The following is an 18,683-nucleotide window of genomic DNA, read 5'->3' as shown; positions in this document are numbered from 1 at the left end:
TTGTGTTATAATTTAATAACTTTGGAAACCAGATATTCAGTCATCAAACATTATTAAATTAATTCACTCAGAAACATTCAAATAATTACTAGAAATAAATGAAGAATATAGTGGGTTTATTCTTGGTTTTTGAAAGTTATTCTCTGCTAAGCAAGGTTCTCTACTATTCCCGAATAGGAATTTGTGTGTGTGGTCTATTGAAATAAACGAGCTCCCATGCTCATTCAATGAATCACTTATGCAGTGGTGTAGTATTAAGTTTATTAACAGGTCCTTTTAAATCAGCATGATAAAGTGCAATTTTCATCTTCCTAGTTAGGGGAGGCAGAGTATTGAAAAGCATATCTGAATCATGATTTGGTGGCTTTTGCCTTTTCTTCCTACCCAGAGCTTTCTGCTTCTGTATTGCCTTAACTTATTCCCTAGACCCAGACTGCAAAATCAACTGGAAACTCTGCTTCCCCTGTACATCCCTCTGCAACTTTTACTTTTGTCACTTGTTTTCCAGTTGACTGACTCTGGGAAGCTTTATGAACATAAATAATGTTTTAAAAATGGGCTTAATTATAGGATATAAATATGGTTAACATATAAGTTTGTAGATGCAATTGTTTTCATAACTATGACTAAGAATTCTATAACACAGTTAAGAGTCAATGAAGCATTTCCTAAGAGGATTTCAAAATGTGTAAATCAACTCTTTTGGTGTAAAGAGTGATTTAAGGAAGATTAGTAATTTGACGTGTTTCTGGTGAGTTTCTGAAGGCATTCATATGAAGCCCTGTGTTTTTATTTTCATCAATGATTTTTGGAGTAAGTGTAGAAAGACTGCTTACTAAATTTATCATTTAGAGATTGTAAGAATTAAAATTATATTGGTTACAGTACAGTGATACAGTTTTCTGAATTGTACGCAGAGGAGACCCCATTTGGAAAGTCTTTTAGATCTGTGCCTAGGATCTAAAAACACAGGAATACTCCATGGTATGGAATAGATTATTCTGAAAACTGACAAATCTGCAGTCTTTCATGGTCATAGTATGCAAGGAATTCACTGTGAGTTAAACTGTAGGATGATGTGCTAGAATTAAGTTGATGTAATTCTTGTATAGGTAAACAGAAGAAGGGGAAGTAAACCCAAGGCTGTTTGGAGACAAAAGTTTAGCATTTTTTTTCATCTGATGCTCCCACTTGTAAGGATTTGATAGCAAGTAAAGGACCACAAAAATACTTGAAAAAGAAGAACTTGCATCAGAGAGATTTTAAGATCTCAATTTCTTAAACTTAGCAGAAAGCGGATTGAAATGAAGCTTTATTATGGTGCATGAGAAACTTGATGAAAAAAATGCTTAGCTCTAAAGGGCTATTTAATTCTGCAAGGAAGGGTGCATTCAAATGGGAAATTTGACTTATTTAAATAGCTTTGAGGGTGACAAACGTTTGGAACAAACTAACAAAGAACAAAACGGATTCATTGTTCCTTGTGGTATGTAAGACAAAACTGAATGCCTTTCTGGAAGATACTCTTAACCAAAGTTAAGCAATTAGGCTGAATACAGGGGTAGCTAAGCTTGTAATATTCTGGAATTCATTCTAAGTGTTCTAGTGGTTCCTGTGGATCTGAATTTGACAGGTCTATAAATTTCCACCGTAGTTCATGAAATGTAAACTCCTTCAAGTACCTTGATTAGCAGAAACAAAGGGAAGAGATACCAGAAGGACAAGCAAGGACAGTGGAACAAAAAAAAATTCTTAAGAATATCTGTATCAGCACATAGAGATACTAAGAAAGCAATTTGGGAATTATATAGCGCTGTTTAGAGTTTAACTGTAGTAGCTTCATGAAGAGAAAAACAACAGCCACCTAATCCAGCCTTTTGCCAGCGTAGTCTTGTTCTCCAAATTACTGCATGTTTTCTAGTCCTTTGCCTTGTTTTGTAATGGATCATAAAAATGAAGGATGTCCAGATAATCATTGGTACCTCATCTATTACAGTATCACTGGGCTGAAAATTACCCTTCAGTGGTGGGTGATTGTACTATTAAATGGAGAGGCTTTGTATTATAATGAAAGTTAATTATTAATAAGGCTGTGAGAGAATTGCCAGAGTAAATTTCTAAAATACCCTGTGCTGCAACTGAACATTTTCAAATATCTCAATATTTCTGTGTGAAAGGGATCATTAATTCCCCATCTATAGAATAAGTGGACTGCTCAGGGCTGTGAAAAATCCAGAAGCTATCTGTGATGAGAAGTGATTTCAGGGTTTACCTCCAAGTTTGCCTTTTGGGGCCAAGGATTTGGTGTGTAGGGACTTTGAAGATTCTTTAAGCCACTGGTCTATGTCCAGAAAGTGACACTGAAGACTTGGAGTAGGTGAGTTTGCATTAAATTCCTTGGGTATGTGAAATAAAATAATACTTTTGATCAGAGTGACTAGCAGGAGGGGGTGCAGCCACAATCTGTGAAGGGAAGATCAGCCTTTTGCTTCCTAAGTGTTTTTCATGTGATTCAGGCACTTGCACATCAGGGCTCTTAGAGTGTACGCCATGGAAATGTTACTCCCTGTGTCTTGGACTAGAGTCTGGGATTAATGGCAGCACTGATGAGAATTGATGCACGTAATATTTTCTTGCTGAGTTTTTCCCTGGCTTGCCCTGTCACCTCAACATTTTGCCAAATTGTTGTTGCTTTTGGGGTTGTTCTGCATATTATTAGTGGTAAATGGTATTTTTTGAAAGCTAGCTTGGTTAGAAGGTGCATAAACTCTTGCTTCTTTGAACATCAAAGATTCAAACAGGAAACAGCTTGCAAATTTAAACCTCTTTCCAAACAGCATCTTACTCAGTGTTCACTTGAATTCTGTGACTTTAGACTAAACATTACTTAGCAACAACTGAAAACATCAGTTGTTATCAATGTTCTTCTCATACCTAACTCAAAAACATAGCATTATACCAGCTACTAGGAAGACAATTAACTCTATGCCAGCTGAAACCAGGACAGAAAAGCCATAAGTGTGTTTTGGCCATGCTATTGCTTCCTTGCTGTCTTCTGTTTCTGCTCCTTTTTTTTTCTGCTGCTTCTCTTTCACACAGGTAAACAGCTACAATCAGATCAAATCCTGTGTCTGCAATTAATTCAAAAAGCTTCCATTTAAAGCTTCTCAAGTATTTTGTGGCAAATTATTTTTTATGGCAAAAGTCCTTTTTTTTTTTTTTTTACATTGAAAAAGTCTTTAAGAGGGTTTATTTTTACTTTTTTATACAAAGCTTTTTTTTATATTTCTCTGAATAAGGCTCGAGTATTTGTAACATCTTTATGAAACTGAGGTTATTTATAAAATACCATGCCTATGAGATTATAATCTTTTAAAAGTTTAAATAGCTAGGTAGGTTTTTTTAAGTCCAAATTAGAACACTTTGCAAAGCTGTTATGGCCAGCTGACTTAGGTTTTGTGCTGAACTTGTCTTCTTTTTCTGATTCTTTCAATCTGCAGCTACAGAGAGAATATACCATGAGCTGTTGGAAATTGATGTTCTCTTACTACTATAAAAAAATAAGGCATAGAAAATTGTAACTTAAAGAAAAGATAAGTGAAAAATCCTAATTTGAAAACTACTTTTTTTTTTCAAAATTCCTCTTTAATAATATCTCCAAAAACCAGCCCAGAAGTATATATAAAATACATAAACCTAGCTTTTAGAAGCATTACCTAATCAAGACTGCAGCTAACGAATTGTGAAGCCATTGCAGGGGAGGTTCTTCTGTGAATATACACTAGAACTACACTAAAGTTAAAAGCAGATATGATAAAAAGTTCCATGAACTTATTATTCAGCTTCCAACTGTCATAAAGAAGTCATAGTCCTGCTGGTTAAAAACACTTTGTGTGACTGTGGATTTGATATAAAAATGATTTCACTTCTGTTGGTTTATCCAGGCTCTCTTTTTTGCTGAGCTCTTTTACTGGCTTGGATCAACTTTATCTATTGAAGTTTTCTTTACTCTAGTTATCTTTTAAAGTAAATAGATTTTTTTTTTTTTGACACCTTAATCTATTAGCTTCCTTATCTTGTGATTTTTTACAGATTGTTGTCATGTCTGCTTTACAATTTTGAGAGTTGTCTTAAAAGCAAAACCTTTTATATAAAGGTATTGTGAATGAGAAATTTAACAGGCGTGGTCTCTCAATAGGATTGGGAATGTAGGATTGTATGCAACCTAACTACTTTTCAAAACTCTTTCATCATCATTTGAGGGCCACAAAAGCTGAAGTCAGGGAATTCCATTATTACTATATTTTATTCATAAGTAGCATTTACCTTTACTATGAAGATTCAAATGAAAGGTTGAAACCATGCTATTTGTTTATCAAATTAATTTTATATAGGGGGAACAACAACAAAAAATCAGTATTTTATCATAATGGATAAAAAGAATCTTAAGACCATGCTGCATGTGTGTGATGTCTCTTTTGGTAAAGAATAAGGCACCAGAAACAAAGGAGATATGGAAACTTAAACAGTTTGTGTTTTCATTTCTGAAGCACCTCAACAGGAAGACTCCTTTAAAAGAGTATTTCAATACTTACAGAGTCAATGAATGTAGTTGCAGCTAAGGGCTGAACAGTTGTAGTAGTTTAATAGCTTATTACCATCTCATGGAGGCATGATATCTTTCTGAGTGCTCCTTATCTACTACATTTCCAAGTCAGGCAGATCAGCTGCATTCACTGTTGGCAATTTCTTTATACTGTCTAAGGTCAGAATCCCAAATAGGACTGAAACTGCAGCATTCTGTTACTAGTTATTAGGGTGTGTGAATTCTGTATTCATATACAGTGAAGACAAGTTCCCCCTGAGCAGCGAACATTAAAAATTTATTCTAGGACTGCTAAACTGTATTCTCATGAACAGATACTCAAGTGAGCATATCCTAATGTAAAGTGGGATTCCCAAGCTGTCAAGTTTCCAACCTGGAGATGGGCTGGAACAGGTTTTCTCTGGAGATCCCAAATCCAGGATAGGTGACACCACAGTTGTGGACTCCAGAGCAGAGACCAATCTAATGGTATATCAGTAAATTGTTGATCAAGATTTATTTTTTCTCCAATTGCTTTGGTTTTGGGTGATTAAAAAAAACCATTCTGGTAAACTGTTTCTTTTCACACAGCTCCTGACTGTCTCCGAACTTGAGGAAGGATTTTTTTTCTATAAACATTTTTTTGACATTTAGATGTTTATTATTTTTCCACATCAACCATATTGATAATAAACTGTGTTTTGTTTTTCACTGTGAAATTCTAATTTGAAGTCTTCCAAGAGCTATGGCAAACCTACTAGCAGGTGAATGAGTAGTTTTCAGTGTTGAAGAGCGCAGCTAGGCACCCACTTTGCATTTAGAGCCAATGACAAAAGACAAACAGTTCTCACTTAAATCACAATTTTTGGAGCAGAATTTTCATTAGATGAAATGAGACGTGGGCTTCCATATTCTTCTGTCAAATTTTGGAAATAGGACTTAAACTTCCCATTTAATTAGGTGGTACTTTGCCCCCTTACACTCTTTAAATCTTGTCCTTTACATTTATGACAGGTGCAGATAAATTTATGGCATTTAATTAAAAGCAAACAGACCATTTCCTGCCATAGTCATAATGTCACAGAATAGTTGATGTGGAAATTAATGACAATAACAGATACTTTTTTTCTTGTTACTTTATGAGTAAAGGAATGTATTACTTCAAAGCTTGTTCTACACTTGAGAAATATGCAGTACAAAATGCTGAAGCAGTCATGACATCAAAGTGAGAATGTGAAGATTTAGCTTGGCAAATGGTGGTAGAAAGAAGGCGATATGTTTTGACAGATATCATAATTTGACAGTTAAAATAAATACACCGTCAGACAAAAATGGTATGGTTGACGAAAAGTATGTACTGTATTCTTTTCCTGTAGTTTCTCCGTTTGAAGAATATATAAACATTTATGACATTGGTTATCTGGAACATCTGTAGACTCTTTGAGTGAGAACCAATTATATTGTATGTCATATTATAGTGATGCATTTTCTTAAATTAATGATATTATTTCCCGAAAGAATACTGCAGCATTCCACAGTAGAAACTTACCAATGTGAGTATTACTCACAAGTGAATTATGAAGGTTACCACAAATGAATGAAAAGACAGAACCACAGAAGGATCTTCCAGGTCCAAGAGCAAACAAAAATGTTTGGTCCTTTCTTTTCTGTACCTTTGGTTATAGGCAAAGGAGAAGGAGTCCACAGGAGGGAAGAGAGCACTGAAATCTTCAAAAGTAGTTATTATATATGGAACTGCAAAAGTCCTGAAAAGTGTCTCGTAAGAGTCAAACCACCCAGATGCTCAAGTTTTTTTCATTAAGATACAACAGTGTGTTAGAAACCCTGGGTCTACCTCCAGAAGTGCTGCATGGGTCTGCTGCAAGTGCAGCCTTTCAAAGGTAGGGCCGGAGATCTGAGAAGCCGTGCCATGGGAAGGGCTAATGAGCTCAGGCTGCGTGCTGCACCGTGCTGGGCAGAGGTTGTGCTGCCTTGAAGGACTTTGGTCGGTACTCACTTGGATGTCTCTTTGCTTATCTCTCTGTACTTGTTGGAGTTCGGGAGCTTCATGGCAAAATACCTTTCATATGCAGACATGATTACTAAATGGTACAAATTACTTCTTGGCTTTATTAAATGTGTTGTTTTATTCAAACTGAGGATCTGACTCGTAACATCTGTTTTCTTCATCTCTGTTATTCCCCTGCATTACAATATTCCTATTTGTTTTGTCAAAAATTTTGTAATAGTTTGTAAGGCAACACAGGAAGCAAGACTTGTGTTAGATGCACGATTTTGCTTTAAAGAAAGTGGATATTGGCGTGTACAGTGGCCAGCTGCTACTATACTTTGATGGATACTTTGCTTTTCTGCCAGGAAAAAGATCTGAATACATTAAGCAATATATTAAATGTGGCATAGTACAACTTCCTTTTATTTGGTTCCTCGTTGCTGTACAGTTCTTATCAACATAAAGGTGATTGCTTCTTAAATCTGTGTTATTATAGAAATGAGATAATTATAACTCTGCTAGTCTCAAATTTAGATTTGATCCAAGGCTTATCTCATTTTCTGTTACCAAATGTAACTAGACTACAATATATTTTGAAAGTGTCAAAGGACTTCTCTGTCAGTAGCTGCACCTCTCTGCCCAGTATATGTCAATATGTTTTTTCATTACATCAGAGAATTATCTGGAAGCTTAAATAATCATGGCTGCACCGTTTTCCAGGCCTGAGTCTGACCTATTTAGTTTCTTTTTGTCTGGGAGCTGTTCCATAACTTTCCTGTTCTCTGTAGTTTCTTCAGTTCTGATGTTTCCCTTCACTAAAGGAAGAGGGATAGAACCATCTACAGTATTTAGGTTGTGAGCTTATCATGGATTTATTGAGTGGCATTATAATGGTTTCATTACTGACTTCAGTGGCATTACTGTGTCTGAGAACCTTTTAACAGGAAATTTCTAGGAGTTTTTTAAATTAATCTTGTGGGTTTTCTCCTCCCTAAACTTCATGTCTGATCTGTCCCTCTAAAAAAATCAGAAAATTTGTAATTTTCCATGGAATGGAGGGTGATAAAACTCTCTGAAAAAGAAAATATGGCAAGGTTGCCAGAGTTTAGCAGTACTTACTGCAAATGAGTATCAGCACTTTAAGGTCTCAGGTTGCCTATTTCTTCCTTTTTTAATTACTAGTCAATGAAGGCCATGTTCTTGAACTAAAAAGTAGGGGAAAAAATCAAATATGACTTAGAAAGTCTCTCTCTTTTCCATGTTTTTCTGTTTCCCTGACTAGAATAGATGAAATTACTGCAACAATCAAGAGTGCTCCTTTGAAAATCATTTAATGTTATGTTTTTGCCAAAGAGTCTTCAAGAAGTCTGGACAGATCAGCACTGATAAAACACAGGTTTAGAATTGTGCAGAATATTTCATTTCAGTTGTATAAAATTCATGTAAATTTTAATTTTAAAAAGTGCATGAGAACATTATGTGCATACAATGCTTCTGCATTGTTATACAGAAAAGATTCTCTGCATCACTCTACCATTTGCAGTATGCAAATACAGAAGGCTCATTTTAATAAGAGACTGACTGATGCAATATTTGGCTACGTTCATTGCAGTTATTTCTATTTTTTTGATGTATTTATAACAATATTTAAAAAAATAAAACCAAACCAAAACAGAGCCAGAATCAGCCAGCCTAAACTCCACATCCCTGAGCTTAGCATCTCCTGTTGGGTAGTTACCTGTGAGTGCCCAGGGCCAACCAATAGAAACCTGTAGTCGCTGGAATGCAGGCCAAACAAATACTTGTCCCTTGCATCTATGCATAATTTATAAACAAATTGAAATTTCAGTGACTCATGCCTTACTAGCTTGGAAGATGTCTCTGATCATTTGCTGAAATATGGGAAGGTGGTGTTGGCTTGTGTTTACTGGGTGGTGTAATCCTTTTGTTTAGAGTTAGCTGCATTAGTTAGCTTTGGAAAAATTATCATAATAATTCTGATTATTAGGTTCCAAAGGAGCTAAATCATTGTCAGAAAGCAAAATCTTTATCCTGTCTATTTTTGAATCTATCAACATACAATTCTCAGCATCCTAGAAACTTCTTTTCATCGTTACTGTATGTAGGGTAGAGCAATAGGAAATCCTGACTGACAGGCTAAAGGTTAAGGGTTATGTGTAATCCCTGAAATGCAGAACTATTTAGCAATATTGAAAAAAGCTGCTTGATACAAGGCATTGACAAAATGCATTGTGAAAGCTTGGCACCCAAATTAATGTGACTGCCAATGTCAAACCAAAAACTTTGCTAGCAAAACAATTTGTCCAATACTAAGCAGACACCATCATGGCAGATTGAATGAACATTCATACAGGGATACCATCTGTTCATAATGGCTTTTGAAGAATAGCAGATGAAAATGCACTGAAGACATGAAAGTGCAAGATTGAACATCAATGGAAACAGGATGCAGTGCATACAAAGCAGTGGCGGAATAGGCCAGCTAATATAGGCAATAGAACTGAAGGCACTGGCGCAGAGGAGAATGTGTGAATGTACTCATGAAAAATAAAATAGTCTTGGGGCAGTGAGAGAGAACCACCATGAATAATTATGCCTACCAGTTATTGGATAGCTGTTGTCCTTGACTGAGAAAGGTCGTTGTTAGAATGGTAGAATATGGGAGGAGCATCCTCTCTTCCATGCTGGAGAGGTGGTCCCATACAGGATGAGTCTGTCATGGTCTTGGATACCTAGCCAAATTTCTTTGGTCGTTTTCTGCAAAACTCACGCTTTTTGCTCTGGGGGTCCCTGTTTCAGTCCTGGGAGTGTCAGCCAAATGTGCAGTCATACAAAATGAATTATTGTTCAATATAAGTCCTGTAGCCTCTGGTGCTTAAGATAATGCTAATCAAAGGAATGATACATGAATATAGAATTCTCTATATTCTATAGAATTCTCTATTCTATATGAATATTGGATAATATTCTATATTCCCTCTTAGGAATGTGTTACAGGTCGATCTTCAAGTTCTCCTTCCTTGGGAATAAATTCCAAAGTTTAGAGTCAAGTAATTTGTATGCTGCAAGGATGGAGTCCTATGAAAAGGAGGTTCCTGCGGCTAGCTTGTAGGAAGTAGTAAGCAGAGGATATACCTAAACTCCTTTCCTCTCTGGAACACAGCTGCCTAGGCCGAGCAGAAATCTCTTTCTGCTGAAGACCTAGGTGTTGGAGTCCAGTCCTGAAGATATACTGCTCTTTGAGCAAGACTCACTGGTTTTGGGTGGTGATAGGTCATCATAACGGCAGCCTTGTGCCCAGCAGCTCTGCTCTGAGGGAGTCTGAGTGTGCCTCCTTCCCTCCAAGAGCAGCTAGCTGTGCTTCATACATAAAGTGGCTGTGGATACGTTTGAGGGGCAGGCAGGGATGAAAATCCTGTTGGTGATTGTAGAGGTAGGCGCTTTGAGTACTCGTACAGGAGTGGGTTTTTGACGGATTTTGTTGCAGTTTTACCTCGCTTGGTATTCCAGTAGAGTCTAGGCAAATGTTGATAGCCTGATTATTCCAGCTGGTTAGGGGTTAGGCAGTTACTTAGGAAGGAGCTCTTTTATCAGGAGTGGGAAATAGGACATCTAAGGCAGGATTCAGCAGGTATTTAGCATTGCTTGAGGTGCTGCAGGGCCTTCAACCAGGTCTCCAGATACCTCTCCAGAAAGGAGTGGATCTCTTGCAAGTTACCAGTATCTGCTAACCCTGCATAGGGTGTCTCAACCTCAGGCATGAAAAGCTTCGGTTTAGACAACTGAATCTTGTGCCAAAAATCCAGCTGCATCTGGTCTAGGTACCTTGTGGATCGGACCTGAGTCTGTAGAAGTCTAGAACAGCCCTGAAGGACCCCAGCATTTTTCGTAATCTGTTAAACAGAATACATAGGTAGATAATACCATATGTCACCTTCTCAAGCTGGAAGAGACCATAAAAGCAAAGAATTTCTTTTTTTTTTTTCCTTTTTTCTTGTTAAATGTATAGGGTTGAATTCTGATCTCACATCAGTTCTAAGTGTATTAGTACATTTACTTCCGTTTTGTGTATCTGAATATCAAATCTGTATGTCTCTAACACTTTCAGTTTATTTGGATCCTTTACCGAAGACAGTAATTTAGATACATTTTTCCTAGAAAAAATAAACAATTGAGGGGTTTTATGATTCAAAACTATTAACAGTTTATGAAGAATATAAATAACTTATAATCTAGCCCACTTTTCATATCGGTCTTTTTTTTTTGTTGTTGTAATTTTTTTAAGTGGTTCTTTAGTTGTGACCTAATATTTCTGTAAATCTGGCCAGTAGCTTCAGCTAAGGAACTGAAATTAGCTTATTTTAGATACAAAGTCTATGAGAAATAAAAGTTACATAAAAAGCAACATTAAATGAGCTTTGTTTATATCGTATGTTTTTGTTGTGGAAGGAAATGCAGACAACTAAACCAGACTTTGTATCACTTACTTTAGTTTGGTGTAGAAATGCCCTTTGTTTCTGAGTGAGGATTTGGGACAAATGTTGCTGAAATTCTTCTATAGAAAGGTATGAGCACATAGCAATAAATCTTTCTGCTATTCACACTGGTGCACTTTGTGGTGTGCAACTGTCAATACAAAGGTATACATTCCTGATGCTGTGTGGTACGGATTACACCTCTTTGTTCCACAACAGTGATTTTCAGATGTGCCCACAAGGAACTTTATGATATGTACTCATTAAATTCACCTAATATGATAATATTGCTGTTGTCAAATCTGTGGCAGCTTATGTGGCGTTGCAACTTTTTGAGAACCACGTTACTAGACTCCATGAATCACAGTGGAGTCTGATGCAGGATTTATTTGGTTTGACACTCTGAAGATCCTTTTCCATCCTCTATTGTGAACTGCAAATGATGATTTAAAATGTCAGAATATATCACAGGTGTATGTGATATAAATGCCCTTTGTAATGGTTGAGATACTTGCAATTGCAAGATAGGTCAAGACCCCCGTATTGCTTACTGTTCTTGTAAAAAGTGGTTGCCAAGATCAAACCAGGTAGACTGCTTTGTTTTGTCCCAGTTCTGGATATTTTCTTCATAGAAATTTCCTGTGATTCCCAGAGATTCCTGAAAATCCTTAGACCTTTTTAGAATAATCTCCTAGTGATGGTATGTCTAACAATGACTGTGACGTTCTTGATTTGTCCAGTTCTTCTGATATGTGCTTTATCCTTGACTAATTTATGTTACTTATGCATGCGTTTCAATATTCTTTATACAGTGGTCCTTCACTGCAGAAATTAAACCAAAAGAAATCTAACAAAAAAATATTATTCTCCTCAGATTTCTCTCAAGTAAGCATAATGCACTGTAATTAAAATTAAAGTATTTGTTATCACTTGCAACTGTTCTACCCTGCAACAAACACTGAAGACAGGATACTGCTTTTTTGGGCATTTTTGCCATTTAGATTTCTTTTTTGGCACAGCTGTGAATCACTGAACTCCTAATTTAGAAGAGTTTAATTAAAGTCTTTTTTTTTCCCCTAAAGGAATATCTTGTATCGTTCAAAAAACTTCTATCAACAACACTTCATGGTTCATTTGAATATTCTTATTTTGCTGTTCCTGGTGTAATCTGGTGGTGGTTTATTGTTTGGAGAGGAAAAGATATCAGGGACTCAGCTGCCATTTGCTTGATGCTTCTGCGGGTGACATATTACATTGTCAACACTTGCCTTACTACACTGGCAGTAATTTAATTGGCACCATGCTTAGCCTGATGTTATTCACTTTCAGCATGGTTAGATAAATCAAGGCTGTTTGATGCTGATTCAAAACCTTTTTTTAATAGCAAATGAGCATTGCTTTCTGCACCAAGACAAGCGACCAGGGAGTCATGTTTACTATTTATTCTTCAGTATCAGGATTCAGAGGTGTTCACTATTGAAAAAATTCTTCTTAGGCTGAAAAAGTAGTACCATCAGATGTTGAAGTAGTTCCTGTCATTTTTTAAGGGTTCCCCACATATTTCACAAACTGTGTTGCAATCTGAATCTCTGGGGGTTTTTTGGTTATCAATATAGAGACACGCTTTTATCAAATCCTGTTGAGATCTTATCTTGGACTTGTATGATGGTGTCCTGATGTTAGCTATGATTTGAGTTTTGTATGTGCAATCCTGCTATTATAGATTCTGTACTTTTTTTTTCCTGATTAAAATTTTCAGTCATCATTAATGCAGTGAATGTGTCAGTCACCAGAGTGAGAGCAGAACTTCCCAAGTTACCTGGATGCAATTCTGAGTTAAAGATTGTCTGGGATTTTAAAAGCCTTGGGGAGCCAGAAGTTTCTCTTCTATTACAGAGGGAGTAAGATGGCTGTAGGCACTGTGGAATTGGATCTGGAGTTGCCCAGAGAATGCATTTTGGCCAAGTGAAAAAATTTTCTTAAAAGGAGAACATTTGGCATTTGAGTTTTTTTTATTAAAAAAATAAAAGTGTTCAAGTTTATTATTAAAAAAAAACAAAACAAAAACACCAACAACAAAAAACCAAAGCAACGAAAAGAGAGACAACTGAAAAATGTAAGATGAGAAATTTGGTACCAATCTTCATAGTTTTTATATCCTGAAAGATATTTTTAAGGTGTTCAGTGAGGACACAGAAATTAAAAATAAACAAATTGTCTTACATTTAAATTAAATTTTATCAAAAATTATATTTACAAGAACATTTGATGAGATTTAATCAGCTTGAGTCCTGGTGGACTTTCCATTTGCAGATGAAAATTTTTTAAAAAACAAGATAAAACCAGAGTCCAGTGGTGAGTACCTTATTATGAATGTAGGGAAAAATGTTTCCTTAAGTTCTTCAGAGCAGTAAAACCAACATGATTAGAAGTCCTTTGCATGTGTTCCTTTCTTTTCCTCATTATGTTAGTCCATGACATGCTGTTAGAATTAAGTTCTTATTGCAGATGAATAGAAGAAGTAAAATTGCTTCTGTTTCTTATCTCAGAATTGCTTTATAATACAGATACTACCTCATTGTGTCTGTTGCAGCCACACTAAAATGATTCATGAAATTATAGGACAGCAAATGTCTTGTTGCAGCTGTCTTGTGGATGTAGAGGAAAAACCAACAAGCCTAAGCTTTATCATTATGGTATATCTATTTCTTAGTCACATTCTGTTATTAAATCAAAATTGGAATTGTATAAAACAGGAATGTGTTTTCCCTAAATTTATAAGGGGAAAGTATATTTCTAGAATTCAAGCTTAGTTATTATATAAGGAGAGTCAGTTCTTCTCTTTTTCTGTTTGTTTATTCTTCAGGATGTCTGTATAACCCAAGGTTTCAGGATTAAGACAAATTATCCTAGCATTTTTGCTTTAGAAATAGACTTCTAGCACGTGACTTCCATGTAAGGAAAAAGTTTATCGTGAACTCATATCTCAAGGCATATAATGATTATCTAATGACAGTTATTACTGACCTGTAAATCAAGAATCAAGTGCTGAGAGAGTGTGAACACCAGTTGCACTGGAAGAGATATTCTTGTATTATCTGCTCTGTAGAATTGTATTACTAAGGTGAAAACAAATACATGAAAGTTCAAAACTGCATGTAGAACGAGTCCCTTTTAAAATATACAAATCCTGAGCTATCTACAAGATCCATTTGGTAGTGCGTTGACTTAAGTCAATATACCTTTATTTTCAAAATCTTTCAAATGCTTCAGATTGCCTAAATTATAGTGTGCTCTTCATTGTATTATATTTATATGCATATAAGTTGTGTCTGTAAGTTTATATTATTTCTTCTATAAAAATTTCCAAATGAGTATTTTAGTGTGAAACGTAGCCAGGGTCTGGCTAGATAATGATTGGCTGTTAGAGATATTTTCTGTCAGAAGGCTAGCTTCACTCATTTTTGCACGATCAGATAATGAGATGGTTCCCTATTAGTGGTGTCTGCTGTATTTTAAATGATTCGTAGTGTTTATATGACAGAAATGGTATTAATAAATCATGCAGTAATAAATAGGTAGTTGGCAAATGCAAGAATAGCAGTGGTAAATGGATACTGCATGACTGACTCAGTTTAACCAGTATAAATCTCTGTCAGTGGAGAAACTTTGTTTTTTTCTTAACACTCAAATATAGTAAAACAGGCCAAAGGAATTAGAAGGGATTGAAATTACAGTGTAAAACAGTAAATGAGCAATGAAAGTTGCAAAGCCTCCCCAAACGTAAAGGTTGCCCAGATGTTTTGATCAATTGGCCAGGTTTTTTGCAAGAAGTTTGAAATATGTGAATGCTCTTCAGAATGATCCAAAAGAATAACACCAAGAGTTCAGCAAAGTAAAATTTTATGGGGGTTGGATTGAACCTCTGAGCCAATTAAAAAAAAAAAAAAAAAAAACAACAAAAAACAAAACAAAAAAACAAAAAAAACCCCCCACCCCCCCCCCCCCCGCCCCCCCAAAACTTGTATATCTCTTCAGCAAAGTCATAAAACACACTAGTAGAAGACGCTGTGTAACATTTAGAAGTTTTCACTATGTGAATCATAGCATATCTCAAGTTGGAAGGGACCCATAAAGATCATTGAGTCCAACTCACTGCTCCTTGCAGGACTACCTAAAAGTAAACCATATGACTAAGAGCATCATCCAAACGCTCCTTGAACTCTGGCAGTCTGGGTGCTGTGACCACTTCCCTGGGGAGCTTGTTCCAGTGACCAACAACCTTCTCAGTGAAGAACCTTTTCCTAATGTCCAGTCTGAACTTCCCCTGATGCAGCTTCATACCATTATGAATGTCAAGCTGAATCTGAAAAAATTACTATAAAGTTGTCAATGATCCAAGGGTTAAATATTTTGTCATTTCTTTGTCGCATAATTTTTATGATATTTTGCCATTGACCAGAAGACGTTTTACCAAAAACTAAGCTGTGACCACTGGCAAGAACTAGGTTTTTTACACTAATGCACTTTGTGGAGGGGGGAAAGGATTTTGAATTTAAACAAACCCACAGAACTACTCATGTGTAAGAACAGTATTCAGTTGGGGGGGGGGGCAGAGAGAGGGACATGGGACACCAAAGGAAAAGAAAAGACTCAAAGCATGTAATTACATGAGCGATCTGCAGTTTTGCAGTCTGTCTTTTGGTATTACAGTCCTCACAGAGTCACTGCATGATGAACACAGTGGAGCTTTCAGAATTGGTGAGGCAGGTTGCACATCTATAGCCCTGTGATTGAAAATTTGGATGGCTTCTTGCATAGAACTATCTTCAATTAAGTGGATAAATTATTTTCTAATTGGGGCAGAGAAATGCAATTCTAATTAATGGCAGAGCGATAAAGTACAACCTCTGCCCTAATTTGCAATACCTTGTTCTGTTCTAGACCACTTTCCACAAAATTCACTTCAGGCAACTTTTTTTTTAAAGACAACTGTTCTCTAGCTTAAAGAACATAAATGATAATGCCTTGTTTATCAGTCAATAACATTTGAGTGAATTTAGGCTTTCAAATAACTTTCTGATGAACTTTATCTGCCACTGGAGCCACATGTAAAAGTACATGCATGAATTTTAATGAACTTAGACTGATGGGAAGTTTGCAGAAGCCCAGAGTGACAAAGATCTCTTGACCAGGACAAGGAAAATAATGTATTTTAATGCTCTTCATTCTAATCTCATTTGCTAAATATGAAAATAAGACAGACAGTAACACACAATTGCAATTATTCCTTCATAGCAAATCTTCTTAGTAAACACATTTAATAAATTGCCCATCACAGGTTAATGTCAAGTTATGTTATCCAAACACATCTCTTCAATGCAGAACTGAAAGACAGAGCAGGAAAGGAAATGTCAGATGTTAAATTGTCTGAGAATGTATCTCAAGTATTATTTGAGAAGTATTCTTAAATAATGAGGAGAAATAAATGAAATGTTATTCACAGAAATTACTTGAATCTTCTATGTTTTGAAAAGTATATGAGGAGGCAGTTTCATCAATGCTGATGGATTTCAGGCATTTTCATTATGCCTTTGAAAATGAGGGATGTCAAACCACCATGTATTTTTGTTCTTTCAAAATATATTTGTGAAGGAAAAAGAAATAGTGAACATAAACCCATATCTAGAGTATCAATAAGAAAAGCAAGCAAGTCGGCTTTACAACAGTTCCTATACCGAGTTGTTAAAATGAGAAAAGAAATGTGACCTCGGATCAGTGAAAGACTTTTTAACAGTGAGCATCCTTTGGTGATTCCACCTTATAGCACCTTTGTGCATCCCAAATGATAGAAATTAATATTAAACAAAGACCATGCTAAGTGCAGATAGTCCTGCACTTGTTAGTGTGTTTTATTCACTAGATATTTTCTACTGAAACTTAGGCATTTTTTTGAGATGTACAGGAAGAGCTGTTTAATACCAAATAGCAGCACAACAGATCATGAGGAAGTGGGAATAACGCTGTAGTTTCTGCAGGATAACATACAGTAGAGCAGGAGTATTAAATAAGTAGAATATAATTTCCCATTAGAATTTGACTGGGACACCTAATTTCTCTGGCTTCCAGCTGAGAAAGTCTTCCTGAATTACACCTGTCTGGAGAAATAACTACTTTAAATGACTTGCAAAGCAGTATGAACAAGATGGATGCAAATGGTTACAAACTGGAAAAGGTTGTTTGCTTTGCCTAAGACTCTAATCCCTGCAAACTCAAAAGTCAAAGACTTAAACCAATTATTGAACCACACACACTTCTAATTAAATGGTTCTTGTCATAACATAGGACTGACAGAAGGAGCGGAAGGAACACAGAAAATATTTACAGAATCCCTGCTCAATGCATCTTACTACTGTAGAGGGGAGATATCTTTGCAAAGCTACCAAAGAAAGTCTGCCTAATCCAGACAGCTGCTTACATGCTCACAAAAAACCCAAACCAAACAAAAAACAACCAGCCAGCCACCCCCCCCAACCTCCCCCAAAACTGCCCCCCCCCCCCCCCCCAACAGAAAAACAACCCAACACACCTTGGAGAAACATGTCATTGCTGACTTCAAAGTTTACCAAGTATGGGTTATTTTCTGTGTACATAAATCTACCAAACAAGAGTGCTCAGAGCCATCTCAAGGGTATAGCCTGTTCAATTAATGTCCTCAAATATTTGTGGTTTATAACACTTATTGCAGTACTCTCGTACAAGAATGCAGTTTATGTGTATTACAGCCACTATGGGTATTGAACCACCAATGGACTGGGCAAATAATCTACCTACAGCGCTAGAGATATAGGCAGTTGGCTTTAGCAAGGCTGTTTGGATTAAAGAAAGCCTGTGAACAACTTCTTGCATTGCTGCTGGTGTTCCCCACTATTCAAAGACTTCTGCTAAGTAATTTCTTTATTTTTGCTGTGCTTTTGTGCACTTCTGTGGAATTATTTTTTTCCAAGAATGCAATGCTCTGGCAATGCTTTACAAATTCTGAAGGAGTTGCTACGTGTTTCAGTAGAAATGTTACGCTTTTTCTTTTTAATCCTATGGTTTTTTTAAGAAGAAAATTAAACAGTTTCTGCATCAGTAAATTATTAATTTTTTTTGCATTTTAGTCAACCTATAGAAACTGCTTGGCACCCTGATAACAAAAGATGTGCTCGATAAGAGATTAAAAGTTTGGACACATATTAGGAGTATCCATAAAGCAGTTGCATGTAAAAGTTGAGATTTATCAACAAACAGCAAGTGCAATAACTGCAGCTGTTGCCATTCAGATGTGTTAAGTAGCATTCCCAGAACAAATATCTTTCTAAGGGTGTTTAATCATCAGCTTCCCACTCTTTATGACTTTTTTTATACCTTTTACTTAGAACATTTGCATTTTTTCAAATACAGTCATGCAACTACACATTAACAATTTTATTTACTGACTATATTCACACTGATTCTGCTTCTATCAAAACAGTAAATTTTCTACTGGAAAAATTTTTTTCTTGGTGATAATAATCAAATAGAAGGAAGACTATGGCACTGACAAAAG

The sequence above is a fragment of the Aquila chrysaetos genome, chromosome 21 (assembly GCF_900496995.4).
Source record: "Aquila chrysaetos chrysaetos chromosome 21, bAquChr1.4, whole genome shotgun sequence".
NCBI classification, from domain to species: Eukaryota; Metazoa; Chordata; class Aves; order Accipitriformes; family Accipitridae; genus Aquila; species Aquila chrysaetos.
This window is presented reverse-complemented; position numbering follows the sequence as displayed.